At 34.8% G+C, this 23,534-nt stretch overlaps 1 protein-coding gene and 1 non-coding gene across 22 annotated transcripts in view; one reads left to right on the forward strand and one right to left on the reverse strand.

The window, feature by feature from the left end:
- Hdac9 (histone deacetylase 9) overlaps positions 1-23,534 on the forward strand; it is an 857,477-nt gene that overhangs the window by 301,320 nt on the left and 532,623 nt on the right. The gene's annotated exons all lie outside the window — the stretch shown is intronic.
- Positions 8,664-8,770, reverse strand: LOC124106110 (U6 spliceosomal RNA). The gene has a single exon (XR_006855996.1). It is a non-coding gene; the product is annotated as a U6 spliceosomal RNA (small nuclear RNA).

The raw sequence follows: 23,534 nt of genomic DNA on the forward strand, positions 1-23,534 counted from the left end.
AATGTAAAGACATAGACTGTGGCTAGTGATGTGATACCACATAATTAACAAAATTTTGGAAAAAGTGATATGATTGTAGTTCTTTAGAAGCTATGTTTTTCCTATGTTTTACATGTGGTTTTAAGAGGGAAACCACCCTCAAATATTGGCTAAATTAACCATTTCCCTTCAAATCTTAGAAGTAACACTGTAATTGGAACTATAGCTGGTTTTAACTGAGTGAAATCATGGAATGAATTAGTTTGAATTAAGAAACAGGTAGAAAAAATAATAATAGAAAGTATTTATTTAAAGTTCTAATTCAATCTTTTTTTAATCCTTTTTTTGGGAGGAATTTTTGTTTGTTTTTCCTAGTTCTAAATCATAATCTAAAATTGTTCTCTTGGAATGCTAGGTTATGTTGTAGTTTCTTCACTGTCTTGGTAAAAATGTAATGTTTTTGTTTGAAGGAACTGAATCCATTTGTACTTTCTACTGAGAAAGAAAGAATCTCTCTTCAAATTTATTCTTCAAAGAAATGAATATTTTCTAACTTGGTTTGCCTGTGGTCAGATGAGGAAGCATCAAGTAAGGTGGGACTCATGGGGCAGTAACAGACAGATTGAAGACAAGATAGGTGTATGATGGAGAGGTTGAAGACCCAGACTGCAGGAAGGCATTGGTCAGCATTAGCATGAAGAAAGAAGTGGTGCTGAGCTGGGAAGGTGGGGCTGATGCAGGAGGATTACAGGTTCAATGTCAGCCTTGGCAACTTTGTCAGACCCTTTCCTCTTACATAAAAATAAAATAAAAATATAAAAAAAATAAAAAGAGCTGGAGATTTAGGGATATAGTTCATTGGTAAAGTGCCTCTGGGTTCAATCCCCAGTACCACAAAGAGAAAGAAAGAAAGAGAGAATCCTGGATAGACAATATTGTTAGGGATTTTAGTTTTGACATCAATCATAAGAACTTTGCAAAACTCTACCTGCCAAGAAGCCACAGAACTTTATTTTGACAAAGAATGTTTTCTGAGCATGGAAATTATATATATATATATATATATATATATATATATATATATATATATATATATATATATATATATTACACACACTATATATACATATTATATACATAAAACATTAAGACCCTATATTTTTGTAAGGACTCAAAAGTCAATGTAATGGTGTTTTAACATGTCATTTTTAGTTGGGTCTGATAGTATATACCTGTATTTCCAGAAGCTTGGGAGGATAAGGCAGAAGTATAATCATAAGTTCAAAGCCAGCCTCAGCAACTTAGTGAGGCTCTGTATTAAAATAGAAAATAAAAAGGGCTGGGAATGTGGCTCACTGGTTAAGTGCCCCTGTTGTATCAAACAATCAATCGATATTTTTTAAAAAGTCATTTTAATTGTGTGACAGAACATACAATAAGTTTAAATATTTGTTCCATTTACTTTACTTTCTTCTTTAGAAATATATTGTTTCAGACCTGGACATGGTGGTACACACAGGACTTGGGAGGTTGAGGCAGGACAATTACAAATTCAAGGCTAGCATAGGCAACTTGGAGAGACTATGTCTCAAATTAAAAATCAAAATGGCTAACTCAGTGGTGGAGCACCCCTGGGTTCAATCCCCAGTACTTAAAAAAAAAGAAAGAAAAAAAGGCTGCTGGTGGTAGATATATTGCTTCAGGAAAGAAAAATGATAGATTCTTTTGACCTGATAAATTATATGAAGTTGTGAAAAGAGGCATTTACTAAGGTATCTGTCTTAACTTTTTTTTAAATTTCAAAGTACTCCAAATGATTTTCTTATCAAACAAATTGTCTTAGAAAAAAATGTGGTAAATATAAGCTTAACAAAGATTCCCTGTTTTGTTGAGGTTGTAAGGTACAAACTTGATTTTATAGGAAAGATGTAAAGAGAAAAGGAGTGCAGAGAATTATAATCTAGTCAAGGAAGTATTTGGAAATAATTTCTTGCAAAGTGAAAAGCTGCTAAACTGCTCAGCACAGTAGCAGAGGCATGTCTGCCATATTTGGGGGGTGCTCAACAGCTAATAAGCCAGGACCACCAGCTGAATTATTTGGTCAATGTGTGGTGTACTGATGGGGACCTCACCTTACAGAAAGTTGCAAGTCAGTTCACAGGATTTATCAGGGACTTGTTTTCTATATATGTCTTTCTCTAGATGCCTACCTAGGAGAAAAAAAAATTACTTAAAAATAGGCAGTGGGGTTATGTCTAATATAATTCTTTATTTCCTAGACCAAACAAACAAACAAACAAACAAAAGATTTTACTGAGAAAACATTAATAAACATAAATGTCTAAAATATAGATATTAACAGTCAGAGGAGGAGGCAGAGGCAAGGGTTTCAGAAAAGGAGGGCTTCCCTGTTGTGGTAGAAAGTAGTCCTGAATGCTTGCAGCTGTGTTGGCTGGCTTTGTGCATGTGCCTAGTGATGATCATTTGCTTTCATCAGTTAGTCTTCTAGGCCTCCTCTGATGGAGACACGACTACCCCCTGATAGAAGAGGACCCTGAAAATGGGTGGAATAAATTGTTGGCCATTAGATCCCTGCAAGACTCACATTCACATCTGACTTGCTCCAAAGCCTGCGCTCTTCATCACATTGACAGAAAACAAAGCAAGTGTTCCTGAAACTTAAAAGTGTATGTCAATTCAACAGGACACATATCTCCAGTTTTCATAATTCAACTATGAAATGAAAATTGACAAAGTAGAAGAAAAGACAAGTCTCACAAATGGAAACTCTTCATCTAGTAAAAATTCAAAAAAGGTGAAAAAGAAATTACCCATTTCATTACACTAGTGCTTTAACTTTTTCAAGTTCTCACTAGATGAAGAGTATTGATTAAAAATACTTTCATGGGCTGGGGTTGTGGCTCAGTGGTAGAGTGCTTATCTAGCATGTGAGAGGCACTGGATTTTATTCTCGGCATCACATATAAATAAAATGAAGGTGCACTGACAATATATATTCTTTCATAATTTAAAGTTTCATAAGAAAGAATGTTGATTTGAGAACTTTAAGAAACTCGTATAATATGAAACAACTTAATCCACATCAATAACAAGGTTTTAAAATATGTTCATTTTCAGAATAATTAAAATATAATTTAGCTTTAGAAACAAATTGTAAAACTTCTTAGTCAGGAGTGTATATTGACTAAAGTTCCATTAAAGGCATTCTTTAGCTTTAACCAACTAAATAAGGAAGGTTTCATTGTAATTTGAGAGAAATGAAAAATAATAGTATTTAATTTATTATAAATATTTCAGTTGTGAATTGCATTTTGATACAAGGATATCACAAAAGCAAGGTGGGACACAAGGAAGTGGAGAACTGTCAAACTTTGAAGAAATTGTGTGATAAATATAATATACTACCAATTCTCTAGTTTCATTTAAAAAACTCTAAGAAAAAAGGAGCAGAATTTTTGGTTTCAGATAAATGAGTCCATCTCTGAATTCCTAAGGATTCACCAAGTTAAAAATCTGTGTTCTTCTTGATAATTCAAAAGTTCTAATGCTAATAGCTTTCTTCCATGTAGGGCTAATAAGACGTAAACTTGAATTTTTCAGTCTATATAACTACATTAATAGCTTGAAAATATTGTCTTTTCCATTTATGAGATGTGTCTTTGTTTATAAAGCATAAGTAGCCATATTCTTTACAAAATGTGCTTGCTGGGCAACATCTTTGAAATAAACATGTATGTAGAGGAAGAAATAGTGAAGAGTCTGGGTAATCACTAGCCTGAATACTTACACAAATAGGTGAGTAAAATGGCACCTCATACATCAGTGCAGAACTAAGGTTGATTTTTTATGCTGCATATTTATCGTGAAGGTATTTATCATTTGTGTTATTAGTTAATAGTGATTAACTCTGTGGTAGGTGCTATTCATGTGTGTGTCAAGCTAAACGTACTTTAATATTTGATACTTCTTTAATATCATCTAAGCTTATTATAAAAAGAAATCTAAGTGAAAGTCTCATAAACTCACTTCAGACCAAGACCACACATGAGAACCTTCAGCTTAAAAGGAAATTGGAAGGCCAGAGGGAAGAAATTACAAGGAAATGAATGATGTTTTAAAACTGAGGTACTGTAACTAGAGTGCAGCTACTAAGATATTAAAATACTTAAACATTTAAAAGACACGGTTAATTGACATTTACTTTACAAATGCATTTACATGAAAATTTGAAAAGTATTTGATCAAAGCAGGGCTTTCAGATTTCTTTTGTTACCAAACTATTTTACTTCAAGTATTTAGCAATGTATTGAAGAATTTGACCCTTATATTACATAATGTCCATTAAAGGACAAAAGTAAGAAAGAAGCACATTTATGTTTTTAATAGAAGATATGTCCTCTTCCTTCCTTGCTTCTAGTTTTTTTTTTTTTTTTGCCATGGCCAAGAGAAAACTAAATTTCATGTTCAGCTGAGGGAAACAAGTTATTTCAGTTTAATTACAAGGACATACCTTTCACTCTATATTTTATTCATATTTTAAATTATTCAGTAATGTGTCTTTAATTATATATGTTACATAAAATGCCTTTTAGCTATTTATGACAAATAAATTACAGGTAAAGGAATGACCCTGAGATACATAGGTTTTTGCATTTGCTATTTTCATTAGTTGTCTGTTCTTTAGTGAATAAGCACATTATGTAGGCAGACTATTAGGATATCAACAGTCACTCCTACATAAAGAAGAACATTGTAAGAAACTTGGAAGAGATTGAGAAAAAAATATAACTTCAATCAAGAGGAAAGGCTATGTGTTATTTTTGGAGACCATCCTGGCTGAGTTCATATTTATTGGAGAAGCAGAGGGTCGTTGACTTGGGTAGTTTCTTTTATCTCAACTTATTTCTCTCCTCATCCTTAATGTAGAGAATACTTTCATGCAAAATGCCTTACATTTGGTCCTAATTCTGTATTTTCCCTAGAATCACCTTGCATCTTTATTCTGTGATCTGCTTCTTCCTTTCCTCCTTACCTTGTTGGTTCTCATCCTTCTTCCCTGTGGTTCCCCTATTTTTCCCCTCCTTTTACATATAAGAAAAGTGATACTTAGAGGCTTGAAGCAGCTTGACAGAGTTTACACAGCTGCTAATTGGTCAAAAACTTAATCTCCTGACTCTTGCTACATTGCTCTTCCGAGTTTCTAAAGGAGTTATTTCTTAGAACATGATACTGCTAGACTGAGGTATAGTTCTCATTTGCTTGAAGTGTACATGTTTTCTATTTAAACCACAATGTCCATGGGCCAATAGTTAGCCAGTTCATATCTAATTGTATCAGTTTTTTAAAAATATATTTAAAAATATTGAAATATTTCCACACTGGCCAATGAGTAACCACTGCCTCTGCACTGTTCCCCTTTTATTTCAGCAGCCCCCATGAATCTTGGGCTCCACGCCCTGTTAGCAGTGCCCTTAAAACTCAGCTTAGTAGCAGAATGAGGCACCTAGCTCCCAACAGTTGGATGAAGGATTAGTAAAGCACTTCAGGTTTTCATACTGAGCTACACTCTACCATATTTGTCTTTGAGTGTTTATTTCATTTTCATAATAGCGATAAGAGGGAGAATTTACTTTCACAAAAATGCTGATTCCAGGCTTTGCTCATCTTCTCTTTCTAAACAGTGTGTGTGTGTGTGTGTGTGTGTGTGTGTGTGTGTGTGTTGAGAAATGTCTGGAAGCAAAATACAAGAAAGTTATTATGTAGTATCAAACTTTCCTAGCACCTAAGTTCACTTTAAGTTTTGCAAACATATTCCTTTTAAAGATCATATAAAGTTTTAATTCTGGAGTAACTCAAAGAATCTACATATGTTTTATGGATTTCAAGTGTTTTATGGATTTCAAATGTGGAAAACTATTGTCATATCTTTAATAAGTTCTTGACTTTTTTGTTTAGTTTGTTAATATGGAGAATCACATTGATTGCTTTTCAAATTTTCAAACCACTTAAGAATTCTGGGGATAAACCCCACTTAGACATGATGTATTAGCTTTTTACTTACTTTTGTATTTGATTTGCTTAATTTTTATTTAGACCTTTCATATCCATGTTACAAGAGATATTACTCTGTAGTTTTCTTGTTGCATCCTAGATAGGATGTGGTATCAGAGTAATGCCATATAGGATAATATTATATATTCTTTGTTTTCCTAGAAGAGCTATGTAGTATTGATATTTGGTGTTTAAAATGTTTGATAGAATAATTAAGTGAAGCATTCTAGTTTTCTTTTGTGGGAAGGTTTTAAAACAAATATTCAATGTCTATAATAGATACAGGGATATTCAGGTTATTTATTTTTTTCTCCAGTGAAATTGATAGTGTTTTTCAAGGAACTTGTCCATTTCCTTTATGTTGTTCAAGTAATTTGAAAAGGCTGATCATATTGTGTTTATTATCCTTGTAATACTTAAAGAATCTGTAATGATGTTACCTTTGTGGTTTTTTTAAAAAAATAACTTTCCAACACTTTAAATAAGTTTATTCTCTATTTTTTTGCCCATATTGTTTCTTATGGCATATTTGCTGTCACTCTTAGTTGTTATTCTGTATATTATTTGTTTTTTTACTCCAAATTTAAGTATTTTCTCTTTATTATATGTTTTGAACAATTTGATTATGATATGTTTTGATATAGTTTTATGTTTTCTATGCTTGAGGTTCACTTCCCAGTGAATCTTGGACCTGTGAATTTATATATATCATGGAATTAATTTCCTTTAAATATTTTTCTTCTCTCCTCCCATTATCCCAGAGTTCATACCATTTCCCTCTGTATTATCTTTTGAGTAATTTCTTTCTCTATGTCTTCAAGTTTCTTTGGCATTGCCTTCTCTGTTATTTTAGCCCATCCCATGCATGTTTTATCTTACACAATGTAGTTTTCACTTCTAGAGCCCAATTTCTATTGTTTTTGTATCTTTGATATTTCCACTTACCTTTTAAACAAATGATTACATTTTTAATGACTGTCTTAATGTTCTTGCCTGCTCATTTTAGCATCTGTTTCAGTGCTAGTTCATTTTAGGCTGACTGCTTTTTCTCCTCACTTTGGTCATATTCTTTGAATGCCAGATAATTTTTTTTAATTGAAAATTAGTCATTGTGAATTTTAACTTGTTGGTTGCTAGATACTTATGTGCTACTGTAAGTCCTGCTTTTTTCTCAGTGCAATTAAGTTATTGGTGAAAGTGTTTGTCTTCTTGGGTGTTGCTTTTAAGATTTGTTATTATTAGGACTAGAGAAGTATTTAACTTTGGACAACTTACTTCCCAATACTGAGACAACACCCTTCTGGATACCCTAATGAATGCACTTAATTTTATAAACTTTTGTAGTCAGGCTGGTAGGAATAAATGCTCTTCTGGTGACTGCTCATCACTATTACTATCATGTCTGTGGGGTATTTCTTTCCTGGCCTTAGTTCCCTTACTTGTACATGTTAATTTCTATGCTGCCAAATAGTTAATGGAAACCCCCTGCAGATTTTCAAAGTCTGCCCTCTGCCCTCTTCTCTCTGGTAGTCTGTGAAGAACACTCTGTTTCATTCTCCTTGGCATCCTAGCTCTCTCTTCTCCAGTGTGGGAGTCCATCAGGCTCCTCCTGGGCTCCACCTCCCTATGCTACCCCAGAAGTGCAACAACTTTGGACAATTGTGGGCCTTATCTCCTTTGCTCTCTATTTCTCAGGATTATTAGCCTTTATTTTCTCAAGTCCGGAATCTTGAAAACCATTGTTTTGGCTTTGCCCTGTTTGTTTCAGTTCCAGTTGTTTCAGTCAGAAAGGCAAATTCAGTTCTTGTTACTTTAAATAGGTCGAAAGCTGGAGTTCCTTGATATTTGGTACAGAGTGGAAGTGGGAAGACTTTGAGACTGCATCCTGAAGTGCCATCCTCAGAGAGTAAAATTCAGAATAGGTGGTAGTACTTTCACTATTGAATACATCTTAATACTTAATTTTTTTTCTTTTCAGAAAATAAAAACTTACTCATTTTTAAAAATAGGAAAAGCATACAAACAACAACAACAAAAACTGTGGACACACATGCATTTAAGTTTTTCTTCAATGAGTTAGTGAAATGAAATATTCATAGGCAATGCAATAGATTATAATTAGGTGGTTCCCAAAGTTGTGTCTCTGTATGAGTAATTATCTTTAAGGAATGTACACAAAACTGAATTCATACCGTTTGTAAGACTTTCTTTATTTTATGCCTTTGTCCTTCATAATTATTAGTGATGGAGTTTCATGCTTTATTCAATTTATTATGATGGTTGAAGGATGGTAAGGTTTCGATTTTGTTTTAAAAGTCATTACCTGACAAACCTGTGGCTCAGTGGTAGAACATTTGCCTAGCACCTGAGAGGCACTGGGTTCTATCCTCAGCACCACATAAAAACAAATAAGCAAAATAAAGGTATTGTGTCCATCTACAACTAAACAGATTCTTTTAAAAAAGTCATTACCTGACAAAAGTACAGGAGGATGGTTCATGTTGCGTTGATTTCCTCTAAAATTTTTGTTTTAGTGTTCTGTTCTTCAGTAGTTTGGAGACAATTGGCTAATCACAGGTACTTTTAGCCTTACATATGTTTTTTTTTTTTTTTTAAATATGGAATGCTTCACGAATTTACATGTCATCCTTGCATAGGGGCCATGCTAATCTTCTCTGTATCATTCCAATTTTAGAATATGTGCTGCTGAAGTGAGCACATCTTTACCTACTTTTTATTCAGAGACTGATTAACAATAGATTTTATTTAGGAAAACAGAAAATGTTTCTCTTTCTGAGTATCTTTATTTAGGGGATAGTGTATTCTGACCTATACAACTCATACAACATGGACAATGGACACGTCTGAATGGCCAGTTTCTTCCTTTTCTCCATAATAGATATGCAACTGAACCCTTGCTCCAATACTTCAAAGCAGTATTGGGAGGTGGATTTTTTTTAAAAAAATTGATAAGTTCCTAATATTGTTTCTGTATGACAAGAAAACAGGAATTAACTTGGTCCTTGCCCTCTTTGTTATGAGTATATGGCCAGTGAGAAAATTGCCTTATGATGATAATGAATGGGTTAATAATTGATGTACAAAGAAGTATATCTTTTATTTTTTACAGCAGTGTTCAAGGTGCCCATTATTATTCTTATTTTTTTAAATGAAGAAATTGAGTCTTAAAGAGTTCAATAACTGCTCAAGGTGTCACAGTGAAGGTGAAGCTCTAGATGAGACCCCAGGGTGTCAAAGACTGTGCTTCGCTGCCTCCAAGTGAGAGGATGAGATTTTAATTTTTTTTTTCTAATAGTGGCACTGTTCCTCTGCAGACACAATTCAGAATCTCCAAAGCAGAGAAACGACTCTATTCTATGCACTATTTATCGCTTCTGTTATTATTCAGAGCTTTTATTTAAAAAGGAGAATGATAAATTACACTCTTGTTGAAATAAGCCTTTTAGACCTTTGAAGAGTTGGAAACCAAAGGAAACAGACATTCCACAAGAAATGTGACCTATTTTTTTTTTAAATAAATCTTTTCTTTCACTAAATCTCCTAAAAATATTACCATTTTTATAAAACTGTTCTGGTTTCTTTGTGCAAATAGCTGCAAGGATATGTCAGTGGGTAGGTTCATTAAAAATTACAAGCATACACCATGACTGTGAAAAGTTCTCACAGCCTATTTCCTGCACTTTGGGAAGGGCGCAGCTTTCTAGCGATGGCTGCCCATGAATCTTGGAGGCCAGCACCTGCAGATTACAGCCTCAGGCACAGACACTGTGAGAACAGTCCCATTTTGTAAAACCAAAAAGCTCTGCTGTTCTACAGAAATGTTTGAGACTGAGGAATGGACCTAGATGAGATAAACAAAACTCATAAACCACTGAGATTAGATAAATTGCTGGAGTTGTTTGGAAGGCTGGGCAGGAACAAACATTCTCTTCCTAAATGTAGTTTTCCTGCACTTGGGACAAGCACACTATCTGATTACCCAGGATGATTTATTTATCTTTCTAGACTGTTGACATGAAGTCTGAATTTCAAGCCCAAGAATAGGTGTACTTCCTGCTGTTATTTTCTTTGCAGAAATCGCTGACTTCTCTCGTTACCTTTTGTGATTGGTGGTGCCAACAATATCAAAGTTTAGTGTGCTCACCTCATCTGTAACAGTAAAACCTAGTAAGTCACACTGGGTTTGAAGTATAGATTCTGGTGTAATAATCCAACAATAAATAGGGTACCTGTTCTCTTTATAGTTTCTGTTACAGCCTTGTATTGGTGACATTTCAGTGTCTGTTTGATAAAGCTTGTTCATACCAATAACTCATAAAATTCATGCTGCAGGGTAAGTAAGTTCTGCTGAAAGCACTCATTTATTTATTTGCTTTTTTCACTGATTCTACAAATTGATATTATAACCAATCTCTTCCAGACAGTCATGTGGATCCTGGGATGATCATGGGGACTTGGGTGAAAAGAAAAAAAAAGAAGATTCTTGCTCTTTTAGAGCTTGTGTTTTAATTGGGGGGCTTTTTGTGTAAAAGGTGAATAAAATGGACAAGAACATACCAGGTAGTGATACAGCTCAAAAGAAAGTAAAACAGGGAAACAATGAAGTGTGCTGGAAGCTGGCTGTACATGGTGTGGTCAAGAGTGGCCCCACCAGTGAGGTGACATAGAAGCTCATTCCCACATGAGACACAGGCCACCAGGGGAAGATCTTATGCATGGATATTTCAGACGGAGGTAACAGCTAGTGCAAAGACATAGCTATGATGCAGACCTGGATACACTTACATCCTCTGTTCTGAACTTGCCCCTTGATTTGCTTGCACTTTTACTGTTCAGACCCTCCCTTACCTTTCACATCCTTAATGAGAATTACACTGTTCAGCAACTATGCAAATATTGTCTTTAGCTAACTGATTCTGTAATGTCTTCAAGAAATTTCATATTTAGAATAATTTTACAAAATGATTTCATTTAAAAGTAGTTACTTAACAAATAGGTAAATTTCAAAACAATCTCCTAAATATCTTTCATCTCAAAACTTACTTTTTAAAAAAATGTGCAAATATATTGTCTCTAAAAAACAAAAGAGGGAGGGAGGGAGGGAGGGAGGAAGGAAGGAAAGAAGGAAGGAAGGAAGGAAGACATGCAATTCTTTTTATGTCTGGAAAGATAGAGAACTGTTTCCCAAATGTGGTAACTTTGAAGCTGGGAGACAGATTCCCATGTTCATAAAGGGAAACTTCCAGGACATAATTTCCTAAATTATTTCTTTCACTGCCCTCTTGGTAGCTCAGTGTCACGGATGAGTGAGTTTACCTCACAAGTAAGCAGTTAGCTCCCCAAGAACAGACTCTTAAACTTAGCTCGCCACGTGATTCGACTCAGGGTGAATGCACAAGATTAATGAGGACCTTGAGTGAAAACAGTCTCTTGTAAGGACAGCACTAAATCTTGAAAGGCTGCTTGTTATTGTTCATGGTGGTTGAGCCCTGGACCAACCCCAACAAGGATTGGTGGTGGTGGCTCTTGATCTGGGTGTATCTTTAATCCCTTGATCCTATTTCTCTGTTATTGACATTATGTCATTCTCTGTTGGAATCTATTTTTAGGAGATACTGCAGATCCTTGCATTTTCTCACTATATCTAAAGGTGAATCTTATCATTTTTCATACCACTTATTTTCTCAGATGATCGGAACAGGACACATGTTACTTCTGGAAGTTAATGCCTTAGTTCTAGTTTGTTCTTTCTCCAAGTACGCTAAAGACTTTATTTTGTAGCATTGATCTTCTAGTGGACAACAAAATGGTGAGGAAAAAATGCTATCAACTCCTCCCATTCTTCTCAATTTCCCACTGTCTCGTGGCTTTTTTTTTCATACCTGTACCATTTTAGTAAAGAAAACACAGAGAAGTAATCATTAGGCAGAAAGGACTTGAAAGGAGAATCACTGGCGACTAATAATCAGCCAAGCAATAGCAACAAGAGATTTTATATTGTCAGGCGAGACAGGCTGGGTAGAGAATGCAGAGGCAAATTATAAATAGAGTATAAACATATACACAGGAGGAAAATCTGAATCTACTCCACGGCTCACTTTCCTTCAGTGGGCTGCTAGCGGTGGTCTCAGAAGAGCACTCTGATAGGCGAGCAAGAGGCACTGGTTTTATAAAACAGAATCTTCAAAGGACGAGGAAGGCAGGCCTGTGGGGAAAGAAAGCAGAAGTCTGGCAATAGGTCATGGGAAAGGAAGGAATCACTGTGGGGTTTGGGATTGAAGAGAGAAAAAAGTAGCAGCAGGCCACAGCCAAACCTGTCATTAGCTTGTGCGCGCGAGCACACACACACACACACACACATCACTGATCTTAGAATTGGTTGGTCTGAATGTTATTTTTTTCCCCGTCTAGACTCATTTCCTATCTTATGTTAATAATTTTGCTGCTTCTCTATACCTAAGTCTTAAAACTTTAAAAAAATCTCATAGTCCTGCATATGCCCCCAAAGTGTTATGCAAAGAGTTCTATGGAGTTAATACCTACAAATACATCAGTTTTCTATCAAAAGTCACTTTATAGCAGACTGCTATTGGGTAATTGAGATGCACTTTACTAAACATATAACAGGTTTAAACTAGCAGATTGTATTAATACTTGTTTTTGTTTTTACAGTCCAATTACCTGGAACAGTGTCGTTTATTCAGAACAGATTTTTTTTTTTTGCTTTAATTTCAAAAACTACATTGATTGTTTTGATGGATGTTTAAAACTTAACTGCTTTCACAGAAAAAATATTTCAAAAAATGATTCTTGATTTTTTTCACTTTTCGTGTGTATTGGTGGTGCTTTATTTGTACCATAGAAGTATTCATTTATACGTTTAGAAAATGTTAGAGGGTGCTAGCAATGCCTTAAATGAAAAGAGCTAATTTACCACTTTCATTTCCTAAGAGTGGGTATGGAGTGACTTAAATTATTTGCTCATGGTTTTGCATTTTGGAGAGCACTTGGCAGAATGGTTTGTGTATGCTCTTAGCTGAGAAGGAAGATTGCAAGTCTAAGGTGGCTTTTAGTTCCTCAGGGCCATTCTCCACATGGCTTTCTGTCATTCATAATCACAAGCTTCATACAAGGAGAATAACTCTTGAGGTAGTGAAAGCAGAAGGCTAGATCTGTTTAAAAGTTTGACTTGGAGTGAACAGTACAACTTACACGACATTGTATGGTGCAAAGCAAGTCACATGGTCAGCCCAGATTCAGAGGGAAGGAGAATGGTCTCCAAATTTTGTTGGGAGGAATTGTGTTCATTTACATGGAGGGAAGGAATTGTTGGGTGCTATATTTGGAGACTAGAGCACTCCTCTTACAAATATAACATTGAATATAATAAGAAAGTTCAGTTTCTTAATTGTAAAGGTCCTTTTGATATGTATAGCCTATAAATATTGTGCATAATTTTGAATTCATTCTTTCTCAATATGAGCTCATGTTTCCTTGATTTGGAGTTGTGACACTTCATGTTTTTATTGTTATTGTTATTCTTCTTATTATTTTTCATTCTGGGAATTGAATCCAGGGGCACTGAGCTACATCCCCAGCCCTTTTAAAGTTTTTGTTTTTTTTTTTTTTTTTTTTTTTGAGACAAGATCTCACTAAATTGCTGAGGCTGAGCATGAACTTGTGATCCTCCTGCCTCAGCCCACCCAATTGCTGGAATTACAGACATGTGTCACCATACCAGCTCCATGTTATTTATTTTTGATTTTTGATCTAATAATAAAGAGCTTCCCTTGTTCTACAAGTCAGACAGTTTTTACATGTTCACCTTTAATTGATTCACACTCAACTGATTTATTTTGAAAGTATTCTCTATACCATGCTTTGTTGAAAAGAATCTGAAGACAGATGGATTTGAGTTCGAATACAAATCTATCCTCTTTTGAATGTGGACATTTGGGTAAGTTACTGAAATTATTCAGGCCTCATTCTCCTCATTTGTATAATGAGAATAATTATATTTTATTCATCGGATTAGTATGAAGTTAAGTAAAATTCTTATATATATCACATAATATAATTTCTGGTGTATTTTATTGGAACATAGTAGGTTTTTCTTCCCCTACATTCCTTCAACATAGTAATTAAGTTTCTTATGTAAAATTATTTTAAAATAGTTTAGGGATATATAGCCTTCTTCAATTTTGGATTTAGTTATTGTAATGAGATCTTATATTAGCAAGAGCAATAATAATATTATTTTCTTATCTAAATACTTGGAGAACAAAATCAAAGTTTGATATAAATTCTAGAGGTTTTAGGTTCACTGGTGCCTAGTGTTTGCATGAAGTTTTCACTTTTCAGAATTCTTTTTTTTCTACTTCTTTATAATGACAGCATTTCTTATAAGCTAAGAAATTTTGCCTTTATGAATATGACATTATCATGTGACTTTTATAATATGATCATCAAAAAATCTCATGAGATATTTCCCCCTCCATTAGCATTTAATATTTAAATGAAACAATAGCAATATAATTATATTTCATGATTATCTTGTTTAGACTGTTCTATTATTATGTATTTAAATTACCCTGTTAGAACGTGTATTTTTAGCAAAGATATTTGTGGTTTACCTAAGAGATGTTTATGGAAATACTTGATTTTTGAATTCAATCTCCAGGTATAGTAGACTACTTCTTTTTCTCATGATGAAATAGCCTTCATAGTGTTGAACCTTGGCTTTTACCAAAATCAATTGGACAGAAATTTGTAGATAGCTTACATGTTTACATCCAAGTAAGTTAAGTTAAAAGTTTTCGAAAAAATGCAAAATTATTGCTAGCAATTTTGTTGTAGATAATTTTGTTCAAACAGATATAAAAATAGTTGGAAAATGCTAGTTTGCATCTGAGATGTATTATAGTGACTCTATTTTGAAAGTCAGATAAGAGCTAAGATTAACCAGCAAGTACTCATGTTACCATGAAATAGAAAAATGCAGCACCAAGGGTGGCATGACATGTTTCCCCATTCATAACTGAGTGGGCAGGTGACACGTGTTAGGGAGAGAGCTACTTTCTGATTTTCCTCTGATGAGGCTTGTCAACTAATTTGAATTTTGGGCTTTCAAAATATTAGAGTGTATGAAGTCACTGGCATATTTTAGCATTTAACAGAGTCTTACACGTAGCTCCAGAGGAGGATCTTCCTTCTCCAGTTAACACTAAATTATCAGTGCTTTGGCAGGAAGCAGAGAGTGCCATGTGGGTTGTGTTTCTGGGGAGTTAACATTGAAAAACTCATTGTACATTACATTTTTAGAATATATTGAGAGGAAATTTCTCCCTGTTAGCTCCACCAAGGTTTAGGCTCTTTTTCAAATTAATTTTGAGTCCCTTTAACACCATCTTTGGGAATCTGTGCAGGTAGATGAGATCATCATGTCTTTTAAGAGATCTTTCATATATTTCAGTTATTATATCCCTTGTGATAAATTCAAGCCCAACTTAACTTCTATCAAGCCAGCATATATTCTCAACATTGGGAGGATACAACAGAAGAAAGATTTGTTTTCATTTGGACATGACTGAGTAGTTGCTGACACTGAATGGGGAATAGACTCCATCCATATATTAGCACAACAGTGTGTGGATACACAACTGCAGAAAATCAGACTCACTATTTGCATCTGATATTTGGTTCAGTGTGTCTTCGGAGTAAATCAGGCATAATTACAAGGCACATACAACAAAATCAGGTGGAGTAATTCCAGGGAATCGATGGGTATACAACAGATATCAAGAGCTTTACAAGAAAAATCTCAGTGGCTTATATTTATTATCTTTTGTTCATGGGAACTTCTGAAGGCAAATATTCTATGAAAATAATTTTTCATTCTTTTTCTCCCTTTAAGAACCAATTTACCAAGTGAGCTTCCATAAATTGGCAGTATTTCCACAAAAACTGATACATTTTTAAATCTTAGTAAGAAATACTTAATGTAGTAAAGTACAATGACAAGGGTACCTAATATTAAGTAGCAGCTTTTATCCAGGAGTATTTATATGATTTGCAATTGAATTGGCTCATATTATTTACAAATATTAATAAGCCATACTTATCTGAAATATTAATACACTGAGAGGAAATGTGAAATTTTCAATCAGCATCTTCAAAGAGAATGACTACTTCAGGCGTATAATTATCAACAATTTAGTCAGACTCACATACACAATCTCAAAATCACTTTTATTTACCACTCTCATCCTTATTTCAAGTCTAGTTGTATACTTTATGAATCCACAAATGATCGCCTTTATTGAAAGGTTTGTGTTATTCAAGATGACTTGTAAAGTTTACTCAGTCTTCCCTAGCAAGGGAAACAGGAAATTCCAGAGAACACTAGACTCAGCAAACCTATAAAATCTGAGAAAGCAGACCATTATTTCTGGAGACATTTCACATAACACTTTGAGAAGCAATGACTAATTAGTTTTTGGTCTTAACAATAGCACTTTCAGCGGCTGTTTTTCTCCCCTTTTATAGCTTTCATATTAGGAAAAGAAGGAAAGTACCTCCGAATGATGAAATATTGGCAAAGCATGCACTTGCTTCTCGGTAGGAGCTCAACTCTTTGATCCTTGGATAAATTACCTTCATTGCCTGGCTGGTATTAACTGGCTGGAGAGTAACAACCAATTGTTGGCAGTACAACAACATCCTAATATGCTTGCCTGTAATGACTGAATGATTATTTCAAATTGAAGGTTCTGTTTTTCCTATTCCAGAATTCATGTAAAATGAGCCCTTAAAGAAGTCTGGCTGCTTATTCATACCTGTACCCTCGTCTTATTCGTGGAGCACCTTGCCTAGCCACCCACTCCTCAACTGGCAGCCAATTGTTAGTCATTAGCAGAAGAAGATCTATTCTGAGTCCTCTAAATGCAAACATTTGTACATTATGTCTCCTTGCTTGCTTCTTTATTTACTTACCAACTTATTTACTCATTTATCTGTTTTAGAATCTCACCTTTTATCTATATCAAGTCAAGAAGCCTTCCTCGACTTCTCTTACCTCTACCATCCCACAATGAATCTATCCTCAAGTCCTGTCTGCTCCACCTCTACTATTATTCTGCTGATCCTGGTCTCCAATGTGTAATAAATTTAGTTGATCTCTTTGTTTTTCTTTAAATTCCCCCCTCTGATCCAACCAAGACTGGATACATTTCCTTCCTTCTTTTTTCTTTTCCTTTCTTCTAATATTTTGTTTTATTTTGGTACAAACACTTAACACGAAGCCTACCCTTATAACAGATTTTTTTTTAAGTATCCAATATAGTATCATTATTCTGGGTTCAAGGTTGTACAGAAAATCTCTAGAAATTATCCTTCTTGTATAACTGAATTTGATTATTAATCCCCTATACTCCCCCACCTTCCTAGACCCTAAACCACCATTTTGTTCATTGTTTCTATTTGACTGTTGAGAGACTTCATGTAAGTGAAATCATGGAGATTTGTCTTTGTGGGACTGAGGTATTTCACTCAGCATACTGTTTTTGTGTTTTAGTCATGTTGTTGCACGTGGTAGGATTTTCTCATTTTTAAAGGCTGAATAATACTCCATTGCATATAGGTACCTTTTTTTTTGTAATCCATTCACTGTTGATGGACACTTAGATTCTCAATTCTTTTGGATAAATACCCAGAAGTGGGATTGCTGGACCATATGGTGTTTTTATTTTCAGTGTTTTGAGGAAATTCTAGATTCCTTTCCATAGCAGTTGTTCCACTTTGTGTTTCTACCAACAGCATACAACAAACTGAAAAACTTCTCCTCAGCAAAGGAAACTATCAACAGAGTAAGAAGGCAGCTTACAGAATGGAAGACAATATTTGCATGCTGTATATCTGATAAGGGATTTATTACTAGAATATATAAGGTACTCTTACACCTCAATAGTAATAAAATGAATAACCCAATTAAAAAGTGGTACAAACACTTAACACGAAGCCTACCCTTATAACAGATTTTTTATAAGACATTTATCTAAAGAAGACATGCAAGTGAACGAAAGGTGTATGAAAAAGTGTCCACCGTCACCAATCACTAGGAAAACGCTAATCAAAATCACAATGAGATAGTACTTTACAACTGTTAGAATAGCTATTTTTTAAAAAAGACACACATGGGGAGAATGTAGAGAAATTGGAGCCCTGGTATATTCCAAAGCCAGCAGGAATAAAATCTCAAGGAATAAAATCCCCCTTGAGATTTTAGGAGTCATATCTTGGTGTTTCCTCTGCTCAGAACCTTCTAGTAGTCTCTCATCTTCCTCAGAGTAAAAGCAAAAATGCTTTTCATGGCTCACAAGAAACTATGGTACCCCTCACTGCAACTCCTCTCCATCACCCTGTCCTTTGGCACTGGCCCCTGGCTGGACTTGGGCATGCTGAGCGCACCCAGGTGCTGCTTTAAGCACTCAGAGCTCTCACTCTCAGGCAGTTCAGCTCCAGATCCCTGTGTGGCTCTTTATCTTCCATCTTCAGATTTGTGCTCAACTGTCACCTTCTCAGAAAGGTTGTCCTGGAATACCCAGTAAAAACAGCAATCATGCCCCCTCCACATTGCTTTTCTCTGCATCCTGCTTCCTCCAAAGCACTGTTAGGAACCCACAAGGTGTTTGATGAGTTGCTTGTAGTGTGTCTCCCCTCATTAGGACACAGACTTCATGGAGGCAGAGACTTTATTTTGGAACTGCCATAGCCCTGGTGCAAGAACAATGCATACCACGAAATAGGGATTTAATAAATACTTTGTATTTCTTGAATGAAAAAAATGAATAAAAAATTAATCTTTTTTTTCTTGCTCTTTCCTTTGTCTTGTGCTTCCCACCACCACTTTCTGTCATTCAGTTTTATATCTTGAGAGTTTGTTTTTTTCTTTGGCATCAATTATAGAAGTGTTACCCATCCAACCAGTTTTGTAGTAAAGTTACTTCCAAATGGATGCTGGACTTATTTAATGTCCTCAATTCCAGATGGCCTGCAAAAGTCTGGCTCTGTGTGTGAGAGTGTGTGTGTGCGCGTGTGCAAACATACGTGCACGTGTGTGTTTTAAACTTGTCTTTACCCTGCCTGTAATGTTTGCAATAAAAACAAAAAGGAATATAAATTTCATATAATGTTTTTGATACAACTTCCTCATGTTGTTGCAAGTCATTCAAGAATGAACACATAGCATAAAGTTTAAATTTGGAGAGGCAGAAATTCATAATTTCTTTGACCCGAATCATGGAATTCCTTTGCAATTTAGATACACTTCCAATTAAATCAGATAGCTGGCATAGAATTGAAACTGTTCTCAATGGACTGGATCCTTCTGTATTCTTTTTCCCAATATTTAATTGAAATGCTAAAATAATTCATTTGTTATATTCCACTAACATTTCCTGAGGGACTACAATGTAAAGTAATATTAATTTTTATACACACTTAAGTGTTAGGAACTCCAATAGGTATTTCATACATTAATTAATTTAAAAATTGATAATTTACTACAGTTTTATAAAGGTAGAGAATACCATCCTTATTTCACATCAGCAATCTAAAGGTTCTGAGAGATTAGTTTACTGAAGTACACAAAGCCAGGAATAACATAGCTTGGAAACTGACCCAGTCTGAATTAAGAACTTGAACTTGTTTTCCTAGACTAGAGTTTCTCCAACTGTGAACTGCGATCTATAGTAATGAGACAATTATAAATTATGATTATTTTCACATACATATTTTTGAAACAAAAGTTTCTTTGTATAATACAAACATCATATATACCCGTATTATAGATGCATTCTGATATTTTCTACTCAATTCCAGCCTAGCCTATCCCAGCCCATCCCATCCTGTCTCACCACCTGCTAAATTGGCTTTCTGATGTACTCACTAGTTTTAGAAACTGCTTCTAGTGGCTCTCTCTTTGGGAGGTTGAGGAGGATCACAAGTTCAAGGCCAGCCTCAGCAAGTTAGCAAGGCCCTAAACAACTCAGCAAGACCCTGTATCAAAATTAAAAAAAAAAAAGGACTGAGGATGTGGTTCACTGGTTAGGCAGTCCTAGGTTCAATCCCTGGTAAATAAAAAAAAAAAAAAAAAATCCAGACAAAGAATGAAAGAAACTGCTCCTATATATTTGAAGTACTGTGAACAAAATTAGATGATCTGGAACTTACAGATGGACAGGAAAAAAAATAATGCTTAGAGACAGTAATCATCAAAGATGTTATATTAAATGTAGAGAACTTTTTTATTTCCATGAGGGCACAAAAGTGGATGATATTCTTTAGATCCCTTCTCTTGGTATTTTCAAGTGTCCCAGCCTGACAAATTCATGAGAATTGGGGAAACAACTCCCATAATATGGTAAAAACATGCATTTGCCATTTTTCAATTTCTTTCTTTCCTATCTGTGACAGTGATTTTGATATCTAACCAAAAGGTGTTATGCTTTAATTTGGGGGGGGGATTTTTAACGTGAGCATTATATCCCTAATCACCCTGTGAATGCTGAAGGAAAAAACAAGAGAGAGAGTTGCAAACGGGCTTTGAAAAACAGAGGGCTAAAGACATGCACTACAATGTTGCAGATGTACATATCATTGTCGCATTATCATAATACCATTACACCTGCATGTTGCCTTAAAAAATAAACAGGTAATAAGTGTTTGCTGTGTTGATGAACAAGTGCATTATATTCTGATGTCAATACCTTGTGGTACCTGCAATTGTGACTAGGACTGCGAATTACATATCAATATCTTGCTGCTGTATTAAGTTATCTGTTGTGAGAAAAATCAATTTATTCTACAAAATTTATTGAAAACTTGGTATGTATGGAAAGAACTGTGTGCAGAATACCATCTCCATTGCCTACACCACAAACACAGGATTCATCTCCTGCACATTCCTTCTTACATTCTCCATGGACAAGTACTTTTTGAAGAGTCCTGAATAAAACAAGAGTTCATGCCTTTAGCACTATTTGTCTAAATAATATAATCATGCCTTTCAAAATCTCTATCAATTTTCCTTTCTCTAGGGGAGAATTAAACGTTCATCTATCTACCTATCAAAAAATGCTTACTTACATTCTGTAGGCTCTCTTTTTATGCTCTTGATTGTTTCCTTTGCTGGGAAGAAGCTTTTTTTTTTTTAATGCCATCCCACTTATTGATTTTTAATTTTACTTCTTATGCTTTGGGAGTCTTGTTAAGGAAGTCAGTTCCTGAGCTAATAGGTTGGAGTGTTGGGCCTGCATTTTCTTCTAGCAGGTACAGAGCTTCTGTTCTAATTCTGAGTTTTGTGCAGAGTGAAAGACAGGGTCTCTCACTACATATGGATTTCCAGTTTTCCTAGCACCGTTTGTTAAAAAGGCTGTCTTTTCTCCAATGTATGTTTTTGGCACCTTTGTCTAGTATAAGGTGAGATAGCTGTATTTATGTAGGTTTGTCTCTGTGTTTTCTATTTCATTCCATTAGTATTCTGGCCTGTTTTGGTGCCAATACCATGCTGTTTTTGTTATAATAGCTCTGTAGTATAATTTGAGGACTGTTATTGTGATGCCTTCTGCTTTGCTTTTCTCACTAAGGATTGCTTTGGATATTCTTGGTCTTTTATTTTTCCAAGTGAATTACATGACTGCTTTTCTATTCCTTTGAAGAATGTCATTGGAATTTTGATGTGAATTGCATTAACTCTATAGAGTACTTTTGGTAGTATGGCCATTTTGACAATATTAATTCTGCCCATCCAAAAACATGGGGGATTTTTCCAGATTCTAAGGTCTTCTTTGATTTCTTTCTTTCATGTTCTATGGTTTTCATTCTAGAAATCCATCATATCTTTTTTTTAGATTGAATTTTTTTGAGGCTATTGTGAATGGGATAGTTTTCCTAATTTCTTTTTCAGCGGATTCATCATTGGAATATAGGAATGCAATTGATTTATGGGTATTGATTTTGCATCCTGCTACTTTGCTGAATTCATTTATTAGTTCTAGAAGTCTAATTTAAAATGAATTACTATACATAAATAGCAGAAAGATCAGTAGAGCAGAGGGAAGGGAACAGGGATGGGGAGGAGGGGAGGGAAAAGGGAAGTACTGGAGACTGAATTAGAACAAATTATATTCCATGATTTTATAATTATGTCAAAATTAATTCTGTTGTCATATATAACTAAAAAGAACCAATAAAAAAATAAAAATTAAAAACAATGCTTACTGAGCACCTACCAGGGTGCTCAAGCTCTGAGTTGGACAGTTTTTTAGTCCATTAAGTTTGGTAAATTCTCTGGGAGGCATCTCCTTCTAGCTCTGTGTAGACACTGTCAGCCTCCTCATCCATTCCTTGGTTGTAGCAGAGTGCTGTGGCAATGTCTGTTTTTGCTTTACTTCTCTGTTTTATTCTGATAGACTTTGAACTCTTTTTTTGTGTGTATGGTGCTGGGGATTGAACCCAGGGCCTTGTGCATGTGAGGCAAGCACTCTACCAACTGAGCTATATCCCTAGTCTGACTTTGAACTCTTTTGGTGACATATATTTTAACTTATTTATCTGGATTTTCAGAGGCTAATATGAGGACCTTGCATACAGCAGACACACAACAAATACTGAATTAATCAATGGAGAAACATTCAGCAAAATTTGATATCAATTTCTCATTACAAGCCTGGTGATTCAGGCTATCCCTAGTCCCTCAGATTCTGGACCTTTTTTGAAGCATTCCTATGCACTCATATCCACATCTTCACCTGGAATTAGTAATAATGCTACTGTCAACCTCCTGAATGCTAACTGAATATTTGAATGTTCAGTTTGCATGCTTGAAACATTGATAAAGGGCTCTTGGCAGGAGCAAAGTCTATTGTTATATAGATTACAACAACGAGAGTCAAATAAATATTATTTGTACTATACTAATAGCAATATTTGTACAATACTTACACTGATGGCTCCTATATGTTTTCTTTGGAGCTATTGTAGTGATGTAGGAGATAAAGTGGTTGCATAAAATTTATTACTGCTGCAGTCTTAAAAGGTTTTTCAATCAGAATTTGATTAAAAATAGGATATTTCTAGTTCAAATAAGATTATGTAAAAATTATTGCACAATCCTCCATTCAAAGATTTATGTGGTAATCTGAAAGGAACAAAAATGTGTAACTTTCAGTTGAAAGTTGGTTTAATTCTATTAGGAACTCTTGTGAGTGATGATAAGAAATGTGGGAAAGATTCCTTGATTCCATTCATTTTTCATTTAAAAAATTTACATGTGGTTGTTTGTTTTCACACTAGTCTCTGATAGACTTATATTTATGAACCCATCTGTCTGAATTTTTGAACTGATTTTAAGTTATGGAAATATTATGAGGGGCTATTTGGTGCTTCACATTTATGACAAGCAT

This window comes from Marmota monax, unplaced genomic scaffold (genome assembly GCF_021218885.2).
Source record: "Marmota monax isolate L192 unplaced genomic scaffold, Marmota_monax_Labrador192_F-V1.1 WCK01_AAM20220418_F8-fsc00057, whole genome shotgun sequence".
Lineage (NCBI taxonomy): Eukaryota > Metazoa > Chordata > Mammalia > Rodentia > Sciuridae > Marmota > Marmota monax.